Genomic DNA, 18477 nt, shown 5'->3' on the forward strand with positions numbered 1-18477 from the left:
AACCGAAATAGAAAATAACGAACTCAGGTCAGAGATATTGAAGATACTAAAAAGCCAGAAGAACGATGAAAGCCTCATCGCGAACCTCCAAGAAATGCTGAAGAACAACGGAGCAGCGAGAGAGAAAAACGTCGTTAAAGAAAAACCCAAAGATCAAAAAACTGTGAGTGAAATGAATACTGAGAAAGTCGTTGTAAAAAAGAAAAGATGTGATCCCGCGCGAAATTTTGAATGGCAGCCATCTTGGTTTCAACGAACTTCAAAAGAGAATGGAGCAGAGCCAATCAAAACGCTCAGTTCAAAATTTCTGGCGCGAAAAACGCTATCAGACGACGAAAGTGAAAAAGAAGACTCAAACTCTTCAGAAGAACCAGAATCAGAAAGTGAAGACGATTTAACAAAGTCTCAAGTAAAGTCAGCAATGAAAACGCTTTTTGCTGCTTTTGGGCCAAGATTGAAAATTTCCAAGGCACCAACGAAGAAGCAAGAGATCAAACCGACAACTCGAGACCTGCACGCTCCCATCCTGACTTCGAAGGCGACGACACCTGAGCCCAGAGAGCCATGCCGATTCCGTCCTACACCGCAGACCGGATCAAGTGCCAACGCACACGAAAGAAAGAGAAGAGCTGTCGCCACCACCAGAACCCCTAAAACCGAACCAGAGACCGACTCATCTGAAGAGGAGCGGAACGAGAGAGCTGAAATGGAGAGAACCTTCCACGACGACGCCAAGGAAGAAATGAGCAACGCGCATGTGCAAAGCTACGTAGACGGCCCCGAAAGACTTGAACTGGCCAGAGAACCGCGCAGACTCGTTGCGAGCATCCCCATGCCATTCTGTAATTTCCTGCACTTGCGAGACCACGGACTGCCTCAGGTTGTAAGTAATGGACAAAATAATGTGGGGAACTTACCCAGTGACTTCCCAAAACTTAGAATTGATGGCATTAATTTACAAGAGTGGTATCAACAGCTTCAGGTTGTCTTTATGAAAGAAAATTTACTATTCTTTATAACTAGTCCTCCAAGAAGACCTTGGACTTTAAAAATAGATTGTTTACATCATAGAGCATTTTTCATAATAATATCTAGCGTATCTCCTGCAATGTATCATAGCATCAAATCAAACCTAACTGTGTCAGAAATAATTCAATGCATGTTTAATCTATTTCACAGCGATAGCGTAGCTACAACTACAAGAATGTCTAAGGATTTCTTTTCTTCTAGAGTGAAACCAGGGGTTTCTATAAGTGAGCATTTGATATCTCTAAACAAAATAAGAGCTGAGCTGCAATTGAGGGGGGAAGTGATTTCAGATCAAACAATGAAAAGTGTTATTATCAATTCACTTGATCCATCATGGGATAGCTTTATGTCACACTTAGATACTATTAATTTAGGATATTTAACCATAGAAAGTCTATCTAACAAATTGATAGCAGAAGACAATTCAAGAAAAAATCGTTCCAGTAATCAAACAGAACACAAATCTTTTAGGAAAGTAGCTTTCCAAGAAAAATATAATGAAGCCTTTAGATGCCACAATTGTGGGTCCAGGGAACACAGTAGAAGAGACTGTCCCAAAGTCTCAAGGGAGAGACATAGGCCAGAATATAGGAGCAAATACAATTATAGACAGTCTTCCACAGATAGACACAAATATAGAAGCCCACCAAATTACAGAGAAAGTAGAGGGGGTAGAGAAAATTCAAAAGAGAGAAAATCTGGGTCACTAAATGGACTAAACAAACAAGAAAACACCAAAACACAACAAAATGAGAACAATAATTGGCTTATTGATTCTGGTGCAACCAATCACACCACTAACAACAAAAGTATATTATCTTCATTTACAGAAGATAAGTTTGTGATAAAGGTAGCTAATCAAGAAAAGGTTCAAGTATTAGGCAGAGGAAATGTGACCTTGCCTGGTTTAGGTAAAATAGAGGGGGTATTATTAATCCCAGAAATACCTCATAACATACTAAGTGCTATAAAACTAAGCAGAGATTCTGACATCAATATAGTTTTCTCAAAGGGGAAAGCAACTTTAGAGAAGGACAAAACAAATATAGGCACTGTGATGATAAAAGGAGGTCTACCCTATCTGATAACGAAAGAAAGATGGTTACATAACATTGATTCAAATATGGAAGATTGTATTGAAGCAGATGATGAAAATGTTAGTAACAGTGACAATGATGAATGTAAAATACCTCATGATCACAAAAATACACACAATGAGAAGAAACCAAAAATAGGTAAACCAATTCATGATGAGTGTGCTCACATCTTACATAGGAAGTTAGGACATGCAAGCTTTCCTGTAGTTCAAAAAATGACTGAACACGCAGAAGGTGTCAAAATAAAAAATTGTGAAAATTATTTGGAATGCTCAGTATGTAAATCCACCAAACTAAAAACCAGTCCCAGACCAAAAAAATCTAACAGATCAACTAACAATATTTTTGACTTAGTACATATGGATTTAGTTGGTCCATTAACTCCATCAATTACCTATAGAAAACGTTACTTTCTAACAATAGTGGATGATTATAGTCGCTATGGTTTTGTTTACACATTAAAGCACAAGGATGAAACCTTTCAGAAATTTAAGGAATTCTACAAACGCATAGAAACACAACATAATATCAGAATAAAACAAATTATGACAGACAGGGGATGTGAATTCATGTCTAAAGAATTCTCCCAATGGTTAAAGGATAGGGGAATGCTACATTTCACGTCCAATCCATTTTCTGCGTTTCAAAACGGGATTGCAGAGAGAAAGAATTCCACACTACAAACCATGATTAGATGCACATTAGAGGATGCTGGTTTAGGCAAACAATTCTGGTCAGAAGCCCTACATTATTCAAATTACACTCAAAATAGAACCTGGTCCAGTATTGTGAATAAGACACCGTATGAGGTGATGTACAATAGGAAACCTAAATTAGCACACATGCACATATTTGGAGTCACTGCAGATGTGCACATACCTAAGCAGTTGAGGAGAAAGGGAGAAAACGTATCCAGAAGATTAAGATTTATGGGATATGAAACTGGAACCAAAGGGTACAGATTCATTGATAATAATAACAAATTTATAGTCTCCAGAACAGCTGTGTTTCATGAGCAGGCCAATTGGTCTAAACTGCACCTTAATGAAATATTTCCAAATAAATGCAAAGATGCGATATCTTGCGAGGAAGGGACAATAGAAAATCAAAACATTAACAAAAATAAGAACAAAACCAAAACTTGGACAAATAGTCAGCATAAAATAAAGACAGACACATTAACAAAAAAGGAAGCTAGATATTTGCACGACAACCATAGCAAACCTGAAAGAGCTATTAGAAACAATAGAAATCAAATACCAAGTAAATACAAAGATTACATAATGCATATGAATGGAGAACAAATAACACCTAATACATATGAGGAAGTATTAAAACTCCCTCGTGAAGAAAGAGAAAAATGGGAACTAGCTATGAAAAAAGAGATGGAAAGTTTGCAAGGATTAAATGTATTCACTCCTACGATCGCACCTAAGGATAAAACAATTATAGGTACCAGGTGGATTTATAAAATTAAGAACCTAGAAGGAGGCAATACTTTATACAAGGCTAGACTAGTTGCACAAGGTTATGCACAAAAATATCCAGAAGATTATACTGACACATACTCCCCCACGGTGAGGACAGAGAGTGTTAAAACAGCTCTAGTAGTAGCATCTGCACTCAATCTGGACGTATTTCAATATGACATACAGACTGCGTATTTACACGCAAAACTAGATAAGGAAATATATGTAAGAGCACCACATAGTCAATACACTAATAAGAATGAAATTTGGTTATTAAACAAGAGTCTATACGGATTAAAGCAATCTGGCAAGAGATGGTACGATTGCTTGGTAAAAGTACTAAAGACCATGGATTTCAACGCTACCACTGCTGATAACTGTTTCTTTGTAAAAAAGAGTGATGATCACGTTGAATTTGTATTAATTTATGTGGATGATATTTTATATATAGGAAAACACAAAGAGAGCAGAGAAATCTTTGTAAATAAGTTAAACGAACATTTCTCGTTGAAATCTCTAGGTAAAGTGAATAAATACCTTGGTGTACAAATTAACAAAACTAGAAGGGGATTCAAACTTACTCAGAAAGATAAGATCATTGAACTTCTAAACAAATGTAATTTAAACAATGCCAAAACCTGTGACACTCCTATGCAAACTGATTTCCTTAGAAACACTGATGAGTCTTCCCCTGAATTTAAAGATAATACATTTTACAGATCAGTTATAGGCTCACTCCTTTATATATCTAATTGGACCAGACCAGATATTGCATTACCTCTCAATTTATTGTCAAGATATGTTAGCAAACCAACCATGTATCATTGGGAAGCTGTCAAAAGAATTCTAAGATATTTGAAAAGTACATTAGATTTTTGTTTAGTATTAGAACCTAATAATGACAAAGAACCAAAAATTACCTGTTATGCGGATGCAGATTGGGCTGGTGATACATCATGCAGAAAGAGTACTTCTGGTTATATTTTTCTATTGAATGATTGTCCAGTTTACTGGTACACTGGTAAACAAGAACTGGTAGCCACTTCAACCACAGAAGCGGAATATGTTTGTTTATCCAAAGCTGCAAATAACCTTGTATGGTTCAATGACTTGATCTCAGATGTTTGGAAAAAACCTGCATTACCTTTTGTTGTGCATGAAGATAATAAAGCAGCCATTGAAATATCCAGATCCGATGCCATTGGACAAAGGTCCAGGCATATTGATATAAAATTTAAGCACGTGAGACAATTATCTCAAGATGGATTCATCAAAGCAATACATTGTGATACTTCTGAACAATTAGCTGACATATTAACGAAGCCTTTACCTTCTAAACAGCACAAATATTTAACTTCTAAATTGTATGTATTATATTGTCCTGAATCTGAATGTAATTGGTGTTGTATAGCGAACCGGCATTTAGAGGGGGATTTGTCAGATGTAAATGCCTTATTCTCTATTGTGTAAATAATGTATATATGGGACATCAGGGGTTAACTTATTCTTTGGATTTTAATGTATTCATAATTTACCACTCCCATTCCTGGCTCCACCCCTTGTATATATAAGGAGCCACCCTCACCATTTTCTTTGCTTCTATCTTGAATATTCAGCGAATATAGAATGCCTATTATTATTAAAGAGAAATATATTTAAATCTCTAATTCTTATTATCTTTATTGAGTCTGATCCTGAAAATATTGCAACAAGCACATTCCCCTTTCACAGGAATACGCTGGGTTTGGTCTTGTAAGACTGTTGCCTAGTTACTCTGTGGGGTACCGGCCAAAACCACAGAAACTTTAATGTTCTGTGGCATTTTCTGGAAAGTTTTGACTTAAACATTGCTGAGAGTTCGTCTTTGAAAATGCCACGAGCAACGGAAAGAGGGGAGAAAAGGAATTTTTCAAAATTGAGATGGTTTCCAGAATCACTAAGAGAGCAAGGAGTATCTTGTGCCTTCTCTTTGGACATTTGTGATACAATTGATATGGAAATTGAGATATTTCTTTGTTTTTTAAATGTATATGCTTCTCATCTCACTATCCAAAGTGACTCTAGTTTAGATCTTCATGTCAATAACAAAAGCATCTGGTATCCTTCAGATGTTGGTCGGTCAGTACTATGACTCAGTGGTGAAATTCAATTTTTTTACTACCGGTTCTGTGAGCCTGGCTTGGTGGGTGTGATGTGGCTTGGTGGGCATGGCAGGGGAAGGATACTGCAAAATCTCCATTCCCACCCCACTCCAGGGGAAGGATACTGCAAAATCCCCATTCCCATCCCACTCCCAGAGGTGGTATTTGCCAATTCTCCGAAATACTCAAAATTTCCGCTACCGGTTCTCCAGAACCTGTCAGAACCTGCTGGATTTCACTCCTGCTATGACTGCTGGCAAATGTGGGCTAATTTTTTTTCTGGCTGGGAATCATGGGAGCTTTAGTTCAAGTGCAATCTGTTGGTTAGAGAAAACTGCTGTGTTCATGAAAATGATGGATGCTATTGCTAGGAAGTGATTGTAATGGTAATAATGTACAATAGCTTTCTGGATAATTTCAGAATTGTTGCTGGTCCACCCAACAGAATTTATAGCTTTCTGGATAATTTCTGGATAATTTCAGAATTGTTGCTGGTCCACCCAACAGAATTTATAGCAAGCAAGAAAGAACAGACTGTTTCAGTTGTTCCAGCAAATTTTTAGTAGTTTTCTCATACTATTGAAATTGTCCAAAAAGTGACAAGATGAGGAGGGAATGTAACTTCACTTAATTTCAATCAAATATAAATGTGAATTAATTGTAATCGTGGCGGATATAATTATGTATAATTAATACAATAGGGACGCGGTGGCTCAGTGGCTAAGACGCTGAGCTTGTTGATCGAAAGGTTGGCAATTCAATGGTTCGAATCCCTAATGCCACATAATGGGGTGAGCTCCCGTTACTTGTCCCAGCTTCTGTCAACCTAGCAGTTCGAAAGCACATAAAAAAATGCAAGTAGAAAAATAGGGACCATCTTTGATGGGAAGGTAACAGCATTCCGTGCGCCTTTGGTGTTTAGTCATGCCGGCCATATAACCACAGAGATGTCTTCGGACAGAGCTAGTTCTTTGGCTTTGAAATAGAGATGAGCACCGCTCCCTAGAGTCGGGAACAACTAGCACATATGTGCGAGGGGAACCTTTACCTTTTAATTAATACAATGTCTTTGAATGTTGTGTGAATGCTGGCCTATTCATAATTAGTATTTGGTAGATCCTTGAGAGGAACCTGGAAGCTGCAGCTGAGACTTGTGAGGGCCCCATTTAGCCCTGGGGTCTCGGGGTAGACACCGCTAGAGTAGGGGTCTCCAACTTTGTCAACCTTAAACCTGGAGGACTTCAACTCCCAGAATTCCCCAGCCAGCTTTGCTTTGCTGGCTGGGGAATTCTGGGAGTTGAAATCCTCCAAGCTTAAAATTGCCAAGGTTGGAAACCCTGCTCTAGACTAGACCATTTTGGAAATCTTCTCCCATGCTGATTCCCATGATGTGTCTTCCTTGCTTCTTTATCTGGAGAGGCTTCCCACTTCATCACAAGTGATGGTGTATAATGGTATGTGGGAAGGACCTTGAGAGACAGGAGGAAAACTAGGCAATCTTCGTGCAAAAGATATCACAGAAGTAGGGGGGGTGGGGCAGCACAAGGATGCATTTTGGATGGGACCCTCCCTAGTTTTCTAGAGTGTAAAAGGAAAGGAGAAATACTTTCAGATTTGCAAGAGTCTGTTAATGTAACCTTACAATAAAGATAGTATAGTTGGTTGTACTTCTTGTCTGGACTATCTTGCATCAATCTTGCAAGCCTGAGCGTATTTTCCCCTCCTTTCTTTTTAGTCTCTGGAAAACTAAGGTGGGAAACACTTCTCATATCTCCTTACCTATATCTATAGTAACATATACAGGTAGTCCTCAATTTATGGACCCAATTGAGCCCAAAATTTTCTTTTGTTAAGTGAGACATTGGTTAAGTGAGTTTTGCCCCATTTTACGATCTTTTCTTGCCATAGTTGTTAAGTGAATCACTGCAGCTGATAAGTTAGTAACACGGTTGTTAAGTGAATCTGGCTTCACCGTCGACTTTGCTCAACAAAAGGTTGCAAAAGGGGATCACGTGATCTTGGGACACAGCAGCGGTCGTAAGTATGAACCAGGTGCCAAGTGCCCAAATTTTGATCACGTGATCATGGGGATGCTTCATAAGTGTGAAAAATGGTTGTAAGTCACTTTTCCCAGTGGTGCTGTAACTTTGAACAGTCACTAAGTGGACTGTTGTCAGTTGAGGACTACCTGTAGTTTCATATCTGAATGTACTTCTTACGCCTTCCCTTTTATCGTCTGTGATCAAGGGAAGGGCTTGTCTGAGACATTCATTCATGTTACTTCCTTGACCCTGGCTCAGGCCCCTCTTATTTGACCATTGCCTTGGTAGTGCTTCTTCCTTCTGTCCTTCAAGGCCATTTGCTCTGTCTACTACAAGAACCTCTTATTTACTGTCACATTTGAGGTATCCTTGGTGCGTTCTGAGCTTGGTTGTTTTCTTGCAGACATTTTATTATTCAAACTAGGTAACATCATCAGTGCTAGAAGGGAATGGAGTTTGTGGAGTGGTGGAGAAGGAGAAGAGGAGAAGGAGGACTGTAGCAGCACCAGAACTGATGATGTTACCTAATTGGGTCATGAAACATCTGCAAGAAAACAGCCAAGCTCAGAGAGCACCAAGGACCCCACAGTTCAACTCCTGAGCTGCAAATATTCTCCTTTATTGCCCCGCTTGCTCAAATTCTAGCCACTTTACACTTATTTGATGTCTCCATTTCTCTCTCCTTTCTTTCATTTTCACACAGCCTGCCAGAAAATGTCTGAGTCAATTTGGTTGCAAAGAACAGCAGGAAATTAGACTAAGGACCGGTGTGCCTCTGGTTGTGTCTCCTCTGCTTCTGCTCCTCAAATCAGAACTGCTGAGTGTTTCAAGTAACAAGTAAGTAGGTTTGCTGTACTCCTGTGAGTTTGCTGACACTACAACCAGTGTCCGTTACAAGTTGTTTTCACAGCTGCCAGACAATAACAGGAAGTTCACCCGATTAAGAGAATCTCTTTTAAGAGATTCAAAGCCATCAGATAGTGTCAGATACTTTTGAGTCTTCCAAAGCAACAAATTCATACATTGGGCAGTAAGATTTGGTGAAAAAGAAGTCATTTATCTACAATGGTGGCCAAAATTGTGGAAACCTTTTGGGAAAAGTGTGTTTTTGAGGTTTGATGGCTAACAACACCACTTTTTTGGGGGGGAGTTCTAAGAGAATCCTATTCCACTGCTGGAATGGCCTGGGAATAGCCCAGACCATAACCCAACTGAAAATCTATGGAGCCGACTAAAGAAACTTGTTAGTCAGAAGCGACCCATTAATAAAACCCAGTTAATAGAAACAATCATTCAATCTTGGTTTCACATTATAACAGCTGCAGAACTAAAAGACTTGGTTCACTCCATGGGAAGATGTTGTAAGCCTGTAATTCATGCTAAAAGTTACCCAACTGACATGGTGATAATTTTTGTATATCTCGTTTTTTCTATGGGGATAATTTTTATATATCTCATTTTTTCTACGTGTTTCACTTTTCTTCTTTCTACTGTAACTGCTATTCTAATAGCAAATCCTTCATAAAACTTATTGCATTACATCTTTGATTAAATTATCTTTCCATTGATTGACAATGGTGCTGAGGGATAAGGAGGGGGGGATGGAGATTTTGTAGCCAAAACAAAATAGTTTCCCCTGTGAACCAAGGACATTCCCACAGGTGGTTGAAGAGAGGAGGAGTGAAGTTTCCAAGCAATTGGACAGCACCTTGATTGGACCATGTGACTGGAAAAAGGGGAAAAATATTTTCTTTTAATTAGGTGAAAACCGCGGGAACCTTTAGAGTCGATTTTCACCAGCCTGTGCCAATATGATATATCCAATAAACTTGTTTTTTGAGGGAACTGCTTGCCTCGGAGTTCTGTTTGCTATGGGTGTAGTACTTGGAGTCCTGACAGTTTTATTCCCCCTCGTGCCATCACTCTACGGAACATTGAATTACCACAGTACCGTCTCATTTCTCATCTTTTCTCATCATCTCATCTTTCCTACCATCTTCCCCTATTGCAGGGGTCAGCAACCTGAGGCTCCGGAGCCGCATGTGGCTCTTTGGACTCTCTGCTGTGGCTCCCTGTCAGGTGATCCCACCACTGGCTGGCTCCGCCCCTACCGCCCTCCCCTCCCAATCACTCCTCGCCTGGCCTGAGAAGGAAAGGGTGACGGCAGGGTATGGAGAAGTGGCCAGGGCAGTCACAGCGAGATACAGAGAGAGGGAGAGAGAGAGAGACACACACACACAGAGAGATGCAGAGAGAGAGGGAGGGAGGGAGGGGAAAGAGAGATATGTCAAAAGGATTTTGTGGTTCCTGTTTTTTAACAACTGGTTCTCTGCCCTAATGACCGGCTGGGTAGGCATGGCTAGGGGGTCATGTGACTGGTAGAAGTGAGTGACATCGAGTTGGCCACGCCCACCTAGCTTTTGTGGCTCCCGGTGTTTTCTTTTCTGTGGAAAATGGGTCCAAATGGCTCTTTGAGTATTTAAGGTTGCAGACTCCTGCCCTATTGGTTTCTTATGACTTATCAATTGTTGTTTGTAACTTACGATTAATGATGGCCACCTTGGTTATGAACTATGAACTGTTACTTGCTGTTTATATGTACACTGAGAGCTTCTGCACCGGAGACAAATTCCTCGTGTGTCCGATCACGCTTGGCCAATAAAGAATTCTATTCTATTCTACAAAGGCTATAGCTGGTAACATGGTGCTCATCAGATGTTTTGGGCTTTAGATTTGATCAACTCCAGTCTGCATGGCAACTGCCAAAGGTAATGGCAGTTGTAGTCCAAACTATTCGTTGAGACTTTCTCTCTGGCATGGAGCTCAGTGGATTTTTCTGAATGAGGTATATTTATATTTGGGCTGCTTTCTTGGGATAAAGTAGAGGCAGCATCAGTGGTGAAATACATTTTTTTTTACCACTGGTTCTGTGGACGTGGCTTGGTGGGCGTGGTGTGGATTGGTGGGCATGGCAAGGGAAGGATAGTGCAAAATCTCCATTCCCACCCCACTCCAGGGGAAGGATATTGCAAAATCCCCATTCCCACCCTACTCCAGGGGAAGGATACTGCAAAATCCCCATTCCCACCCCACTCCAGGGGAAGGATACTGCAAAATCCCCATTCCCACCCCACTCCAGGGGAAGGATATTGCAAAATCCCCATTCCCACCCTACTCCAGGGGAAGGATACTGCAAAATCCCCATTCCCACCCCACTCCAGGGGAAGGATACTGCAAAATCCCCATTCCCACCCCACTCCAGGGGAAGGATACTGCAAAATTCCCATTCCCACCCCACTCCAGGGGAAGGATATTGCAAAATCCCCATTCCCTCCCCACTCTGGGGCCAGCCAGAGGTGGTATTTGCAGATCTCCAAACTACTCAAAATTTCCGCTACCGGTTCTCCAGAACCTGTCAGAACCTGCTGGATTTCACCCCTGGGCAGCATCCTTGGTCCTTTGGAATAAATTTGAGTGCACGTGGAATAGTATAAGGGATGTTTTCATTATCTTACTCTGCATGGCCTCAAGAAAAAATTGGAAGGTGTCCTTAAGAAATTTCTCCTGTGATTGCAGTGCAATGGGGCCTAACCCCTCATTTTAACCTCCTGTAAAAGTCTCACAGAGACTCGGAATTCACTCAGGTCTGCCATGTGATGCCTCTCTTGCTCCCTTCTAGGACGATGACTCTGTGGCCTTGGTCTCATGACCATTAACAGGCTTCCAGAAAGAGCCTTAGAGATGCTGTGAAACTCAGCTTCGAGTCTCTGCGAAACATTTGCGCGTGGTCTTGCTGTACCAAGACTTCAGGTAAAGCCACTTGCTTAGCTGGTATTTATCAGGAAGATGCTTTACATGGAGGGTTACACATTTCTTTGATTTACAAGAAGTCCAGGCTTGATTTTATAAAAATACCATTTATCGAAGTAGAGAGATTAAGCTAGGTCAGTGATGGCTAAGCTTTTTGCCATCGCGTGCCAAAAGCGGGGGATCACGGGGGGAGGGGTCGCGCGCGAGTGCCCACACATATACTTATATGGACCCTGTCCCCCACACATGCACGTGTGCCCCCTCTCATGCTCACCCTGCTTCTGGCACGCAATGGCACGGTGGGCCTGGTAGGCCCCGTTTTTTGCTCTCCCCAGGCTCCAGAGCCTCTCTAGGAGCCTGGGCAGGGCAAAAATGTCCTTCCCCACCTGCCCGGAGGCCCTCCGGGGGCTGGAAAAAGCCTGTTTTCCTAGTTCTGGTGGGCCCAGAAGGCCTGAAAATCAGCTGGCTGGCACGTGCATGCCCGCCGGAGCTGAGCTCACGTGCCCACCGATATGGCTTCGTGTGCCACCTGTGGCACGCATGCCATAGGTTTGCCATCATGGAGCTTGGTGGTTTGACCCATTGATCTGACTCTGTATGAAGCTGGGTTTGATTCTTCACGGATCTCAACCATGCAGGTTAAAGGTCCTCTCACTTGGACTGTGAATGTCTACATCCATACAACTGGGTTAAGCACCAGTACAGAAATGGATTGCTATGGTTTTATTTTGGGTTGGCGACCCCCAGGGGTAGAGCCTTCTCTGTGGGCGCGCCCACCCTCTGGAATCAACTCCCTTTGGGGCTCCGGTTGGCCCCTGACCTTCGCACCTTCCACCGTGAATTAAAAACGTGGTTATTCAAGTCCCCCGGCCTGGACTGATGGGGTTTTATATGGGTTTTTAACTTTTATCTGGTTTAATTAGGTATTTTTAACTTTATATTGTGGTTATTGTGGATTTTATTGTTGTGAGCCGCCCTGAGTCCGTTGGAGATAGGGCGGCATATAAGCTAAATAAAATAAAATAAATAAATAAATAAAAGTGTCGGAATCAGTGGAAATCCAGCATATGGCAAAGCATAGCATTCATTTCCCAGATCCGTCTTTATTTCAAGGGCATCTCTGTAACCTGCATGGACCACATAGTCCAGTGATGGCTGACCTTTTTGCTGTCGTGTGCCAAGAGTGGGGGAGCACGGGGGGATCGTGCGTGTGCATGCCCACACCCATAATTTAATGCACCTCACCTTCCGGTGTATGTGCGTGCGACCTCCCATGCTTCCCCCGCTTTTGGCACGCGATGGCATGATGAGCCTGGTAGGCCCATTTTTCGCCGTCCCCAGGCTCCAGAGGCTTTCTTGGAGCCTGGGGAGGACGAAAACAGCCTTTCCCACCGCGCCGGAGGCCCTCTGGAGGCCAGAAACAGCCCGTTTCCCGACTTCCAGTGGGCCCGGAAGGCGCGAAAATCAGCTGGCGGACGCGCACATGCACGCTGTAGCTGAGCTAGGGCAACGCTCGTGCGCCCACCGATATGGCTCTGCGTTCCACCTGTGGTACACGTGCCATAGGTTCACCATCACGGCCATAGTCATTGCAAGAAAATAAAAATGAGTTTGTCATTTCTTGAGAGATGTTCTGCTTGCCCAAGAAAAGACGGAGATAGATAGTGATGTAGAAAACAACCTGGGGAACTAGAAGAGTTAGGAAGCGACCTTTCTAGTCCGTCCTTATTAGTCTTTATTATTATTATTCTATACCCAGCATAGCAGCTCCTTCAGGAATATGGGAGGTTCTCCATGGCAGCTACAGCAATCATTTATATACTTCTGTTTGTTATGGCCATGAAGTCCAAGAGGGCAATATGACTACATCTGATAATTGTCACCTATTTAACACTACCCAAGGATCATATGTAGTTTAAGGAATTTGAATATACGTGTCTCAGGATAATGTTGCAGGATCCAATCTGGATCGGTCACCGGGACTCAGGGGTGGGCTGCTGGGGGTCCTCTGGGGTTTGGGAGAACCTCTAGCTAAGATTCTGTGCAATTCGGAGAACCCCCAAATCCCACTCCTGGCTGGCCCCGCCCATCCAGCCCCTCCCCTCCCCAAGAGTCCCCACACGGCCCGTTTTCAATGCAGGTCAGTGCAGGGTGCATGCGGAGGCTCGGAGAGGACGAAAAACGGGCCTGCTGGAAGTTCGGGAAGGGCCTCTGGAGCCTGGGGAGGCCATTTTCGCCCTCCTGGAGGCTCAAGGAAAGCCTCCGGAGCCCGGGGAGGGCAAAAATGCCCCCCCCCACATGGGCCAGGAGGCCGACTAGGCCATGCCCACCATGGCCACGCCCACCCAGCAACCAGGCAGAGAACCCCTTGCTAAAATTTTTGAAGCCCACCCCTGCCAGGACTAGAGGTTTAGTCTTCGCAGCTCTCGAACTTGTGCTGGCGTCCATCCTCAGGGAATCTCTCTCTAGCAGAGTATGTCTGTTAGAGAGAAGTTCTCCGAGGATGGGCTCCAGCACGAGTCTGAAAGCTCAAAAGACTAAACTTCTGGTTCCGGTAAATGACCCAGATTGGATCCTGCAGTTTAAGGAATGCTAGGCACACTGGGAACTATTGTGACAGGCCACTGCCGTAGCCCTGTAGGAGTTTTGTATATAATGACATGGATTGTGTGTGTGTGTGTGTGTGTGTGTGTGTATGTGTGTGTTTTCTTCTCTTCTGTCTCATCATACACTAAATAATAAACAATAACAGCAGTCATTGTGGCAGAGTGATGATGTGGCTGGATTAGGAGCAGAGAGACCCAGATTCCAGTCTCCCTCCCTGCCTCCCAGCCATGGGAGCTCCCGGGGTGATTTTGAGCCAAACTTTTTTCTCAGCCAACATTTCCTCAGGGGATTATTGTGATGGAGAAAAATAGGAGGAAGAAATGCTATGGAGGCCCTCCTGAACACCTGAGAAAGCAACTTCTCTTCTACTCTTCAGTGACTTAACTTCCCGGGGCTGAATAAATGGTGTCCCCCTTTTGAGGAGAAGATAATTGAAGGAGTATCAGTCCTGGAAGCCATCTTTTACTTTGGATCGGGGTCTCCAATCTTGGCAGCTTTAAGATTTGTGGACTTCAACTCCCAGCTTTGCTGGCTGAGGAATTCTGGGAGTTGAAGCCCACAAGTTGCCAAGATTGGAGACCCCTGCTTTGGCTCTTCAGGGCTGCCACATTTAGTGCTGTGGGAAACTGGGAAGGGGGGATTGTATGGCGTTGGAGAGATATCTAGCCATAACAACATTCTTTTCTTTGATAGTCAAGGACATTCTGCTCTGCATCTGGAGTGGTGTGACTAGGAGGCATCTCCAGTTGGGACGGTGCTTTGATTGGACCATATGATGGACTTGTGGGTGTCGGGCAGGGACGTGAACTTTTCTTTGGGTGGGGAAAACCTGGAAGCTTTCAGATTCGGGTTTTCCCAGATGGTGCCAATATGACATTTCTAATAAAATGGAACTTTGAGGAACTTCTAGCCTCAGAGTCTTCTTTCGTTGGGGGGGGGTGTTACTTGGCACCCTGACGAGATCATTTTTCACAGCTCCAGGAATGTAAAATGAACAGGGTTCTCCTTCTGGTGAGTGTGGCAGGTATATTAAGTGCTGGAAGAGCACAGTGAACTGATGTTCTTCCTAGCTGATCCAGGGAGACCCATGCTCCAAATAGTTATCTTGGTAAGCCTTCCAGAGGACCTTCAGATATAGTGTGCACACGGTAAAGATGTCGATCTGAACCATCATGGCAGAAAAGTTTGTCTTTGTATAATATCCAACAAGTATCTTCCTTGCCCCTCCCCTCTCCCTCCTCTTTTTACCTTTTCTTCTCTTCCTCCCATTCCCCATGCCCATTCCCTTCCCTGTCCCACTCCCACTGTCTTGACCCTCTCAACCTCCCCCTCCCACTCAGCCTGTCCCCAACCCTTCACCCTCACCCTCACCCCCACCCTAAACCTAACCCAAACTCAAACCCTCACTTACCCCTCGTAAAAGAGCCGAGATGGCGCAGTGGTTAGAGTGCAGTACTGCAGGCGACTTCAGCTGACTGCCAGCTGCAGTTCAGCAGTTCAGATCTCACCAGGCTCAAGGTTGACTCAGCCTTTCATCCTTCCGAGGTGGGTAAAATGAGGAGCCAGATTGGGGGGGGGGAGGGCAATAGGCTGACTCTGTGAACTGCAAGAGAGGGCCATAAAAGCACTGTAAAGCGATATATAAGTCTAAGTGGTATTGCTATTAAGAGTTGGCTACAAAAAGAGGGGAGCTTCCCCAGAATCCAGGAGCCCTACTGGAAAACAGCTTACCTCTAGGAAGGCATCTTCACTCTGATGACTGATAACTGACAGCAACTGACACTTAAGCCTGCAGGGATGAAGTCACAAAGTCATGAGATTTTCCAAGGAGATGACTCGCCTCCCTTATCCACCTATCAAAGGTCACCTGCTCCTCCACCTTTCTGACCTACATCCATGCCACACAAAGGTCTCTAGGAAACTACCAAGGCAATTACCTAAAGCTGCCTATTTGTCATTTTTTGCACGGAAGACATAGCTCTTTGGATGGGGGTCGCCTCTTGTTATAGAAGCTGCACTAAGCGCTTCAGCACGGCTGAGCAGCTTAATAGCTTGCTGTTTGCTTTCTAAAGTCAGGGGTTGGAAGCAGACTTGACTGGGTTTAGGATAGCCCTGGAAATAGATTTGCCCCATTGAAATCAACAGGACTTCTGAGTCTAACAGATCTCACTGGTTTTAGTGGCACAACTTCGACAAACTTTGAATCAGTGCCTCTGGAAGCCAAACAGGGCGTGGGGGGCGCATGAGGCCCTCCCGTGCCCCATTTTGGCTGGCAGAGTACTACAGGAGGCTCCATCCAGGCTGGAAACGGGGCATGGGGGACCCCCGTGAGGCCCCCCTGTGCCCCATTTGGGTTGGAAGGGTGCTGCAGGAGGCCATACAGGCTGAAAACGGGGCATAGGAGGCATGTGAGCCCCATTTTGACCAACAGGGTGCTGCAGCAAGCCGTCCAGGCTGAAAATGGTGTGTGTGAGTGGAGCTGCATGAGGGCCCCCTGTGCCCCATTTTGGCTGGCAGGATGCTGCAGGAGGCGTCCATCCTGTCTCCAAACCCACCCACCCCAAGTCGGCCCATGGACGAGAACTACAATGCTGATTCGGCCCTCGAAGAAATCCAGTTTGACACCCCTGCTCTAGAGTCTCTTCCAACTTCTGTGATTCCATCTTTGAATCTTCCATCAGGTGTCCCAGATAAATTCCACCTCCAACAATGAGACTGTTTGACGAGTCCCCTATTCAACCAAACTTGTATCTAGCTCGATTGATCAACTTGAAAGAGCCATCGCAGGGGTTTGCCATGTTGCTAAGTGGTGGAAGTAGCAATGCTCCTTGTGCATCTCGCAAGCTTGGAACCCATCCAGTTTTTAATCAGGCTAAGCTCAAGATAGAATTGCTGGTTGGCGTCCTTCTTTGTTCTGAGCCTTGAGAACTGTGGTTTGGAGCACCTTCCTCCAGGGCAAATGGTTTCAGGTGAGTGCAATTATCCAGGTACAAGGTCATGGATAGATCAGAGTTCCGTGCTTTCATGCTCAACCATGAAGAAAACTAACTGGCTCTCAGTCAGATTCTTCTTTCTCAGCTTAAGAATGACATCACAAGACAGTAGCAGGGATCAAAATAAGAGCAGGAGAAATTATACGAAACAAGGGCTTTTTGTTACCTTGACAGTGATGAAGACATGAAGAATAGTCATGCGTAGTTAATGATGGGAAGAAACAGTCAAGTGACACAAAGCTCCTTCCCTTCCCTTCTTAATGAAAAGAGACCTGTAATATGATCTTGTTGTGTTTGGTGTCTCTCCATGCCACCCAGGGGTGAAATGTTCCCGGTTCAGGCCGGATAGCCCAATCCGGTAGGTGGTGGGTAGTTCGGAGAACCGGTAGCAAAAATTCCTGCCTCCCCCCGTGCCCAGCTGAGCCGTGTTATCATCAGAGGCTTTTTTTTTTTTTAATTTTAAAAGCCTTTTTTCTAAAACCTCTTCAGTTGTTAAAAAAAAAAGGCTTTTAAAAGTAAAAAAAAGAGCCTCTGATGATCGTGCGGCTCAGCTGGGATCGTTAGAGCCTTTTTAAAGCATTTTTAAAGCATTTTTTTGGCCGAAGAGGTTGTAGAAAAAATGCTTTTAAAAGTAAAAAAAAAAAAAAAAAAAAAGTTGGCCACGCCCACCCAGTCACATTACACCCCCACCACCAAGCCACGCCCACAGAACCAGTAGTAACAAATTTTACATTTCACCACTGATGCCACCACTTCCCTCCAGGAGTAGGACAAAGCATTGTCAGATCATGCCATTTGGCCCAGATGACAAGATTGGCAGCTTTGATTAAAGAGGTTGATTTTATTTTATTTCTACATGGAAGCCATTTTTGAACTTTTTGCGAGATCCTGAGAGAAATGAAATTTTGATTCTGGGATTTGATGATTAGAATTATATGGGATTAGAAAGGTAAGGGAGACTATGATTAATTTTGGAGTAAGAGTTGGTTGTATTTTTTATCTATAGCCATTAACCGAAGAAAATTGGAAGCCATTCTTTTCCTTTATTTCTTTAGTTTTTCCATTCTTCTTTTCTTTACACTTTTATCTTGCTTTTTGTCTCATTCTTTCTTTTCTACTTTCTTTTCTTGCTAATTTTTTATTCATGTTGTTGAATTATAATAAAATTATGTTAAGAAATGAGATTTTGCCACTTGGGTTTTAACCTAGCCTGTTAAAACCATATGGTGCCTGAATATATGACTGGAACAAAATAGCATCTGTTGACTTATTTTTAATTTAAGGTAAAA

General features: G+C 43.4%; 1 protein-coding gene across 1 annotated transcript in view; it reads left to right on the forward strand.

Moving 5' to 3' along the window:
* The first annotated feature begins 8563 nt into the window (after positions 1-8563).
* COL8A2 (collagen type VIII alpha 2 chain) overlaps positions 8564-18477 on the forward strand; it is a 62075-nt gene continuing 52161 nt past the window's right edge. Inside the window, exon 1 of the mRNA XM_070949877.1 lies at positions 8564-8615. The gene's annotated coding sequence lies outside the window, so the exon portion shown is untranslated. The remainder of the gene's footprint in view (positions 8616-18477) is intronic.

The sequence above is a fragment of the Pituophis catenifer genome, unplaced genomic scaffold, assembly GCF_029215685.1.
Source record: "Pituophis catenifer annectens isolate HBS135680 unplaced genomic scaffold, rPitCat1.0.hap2 SCAF_9, whole genome shotgun sequence".
Lineage (NCBI taxonomy): Eukaryota > Metazoa > Chordata > Lepidosauria > Squamata > Colubridae > Pituophis > Pituophis catenifer.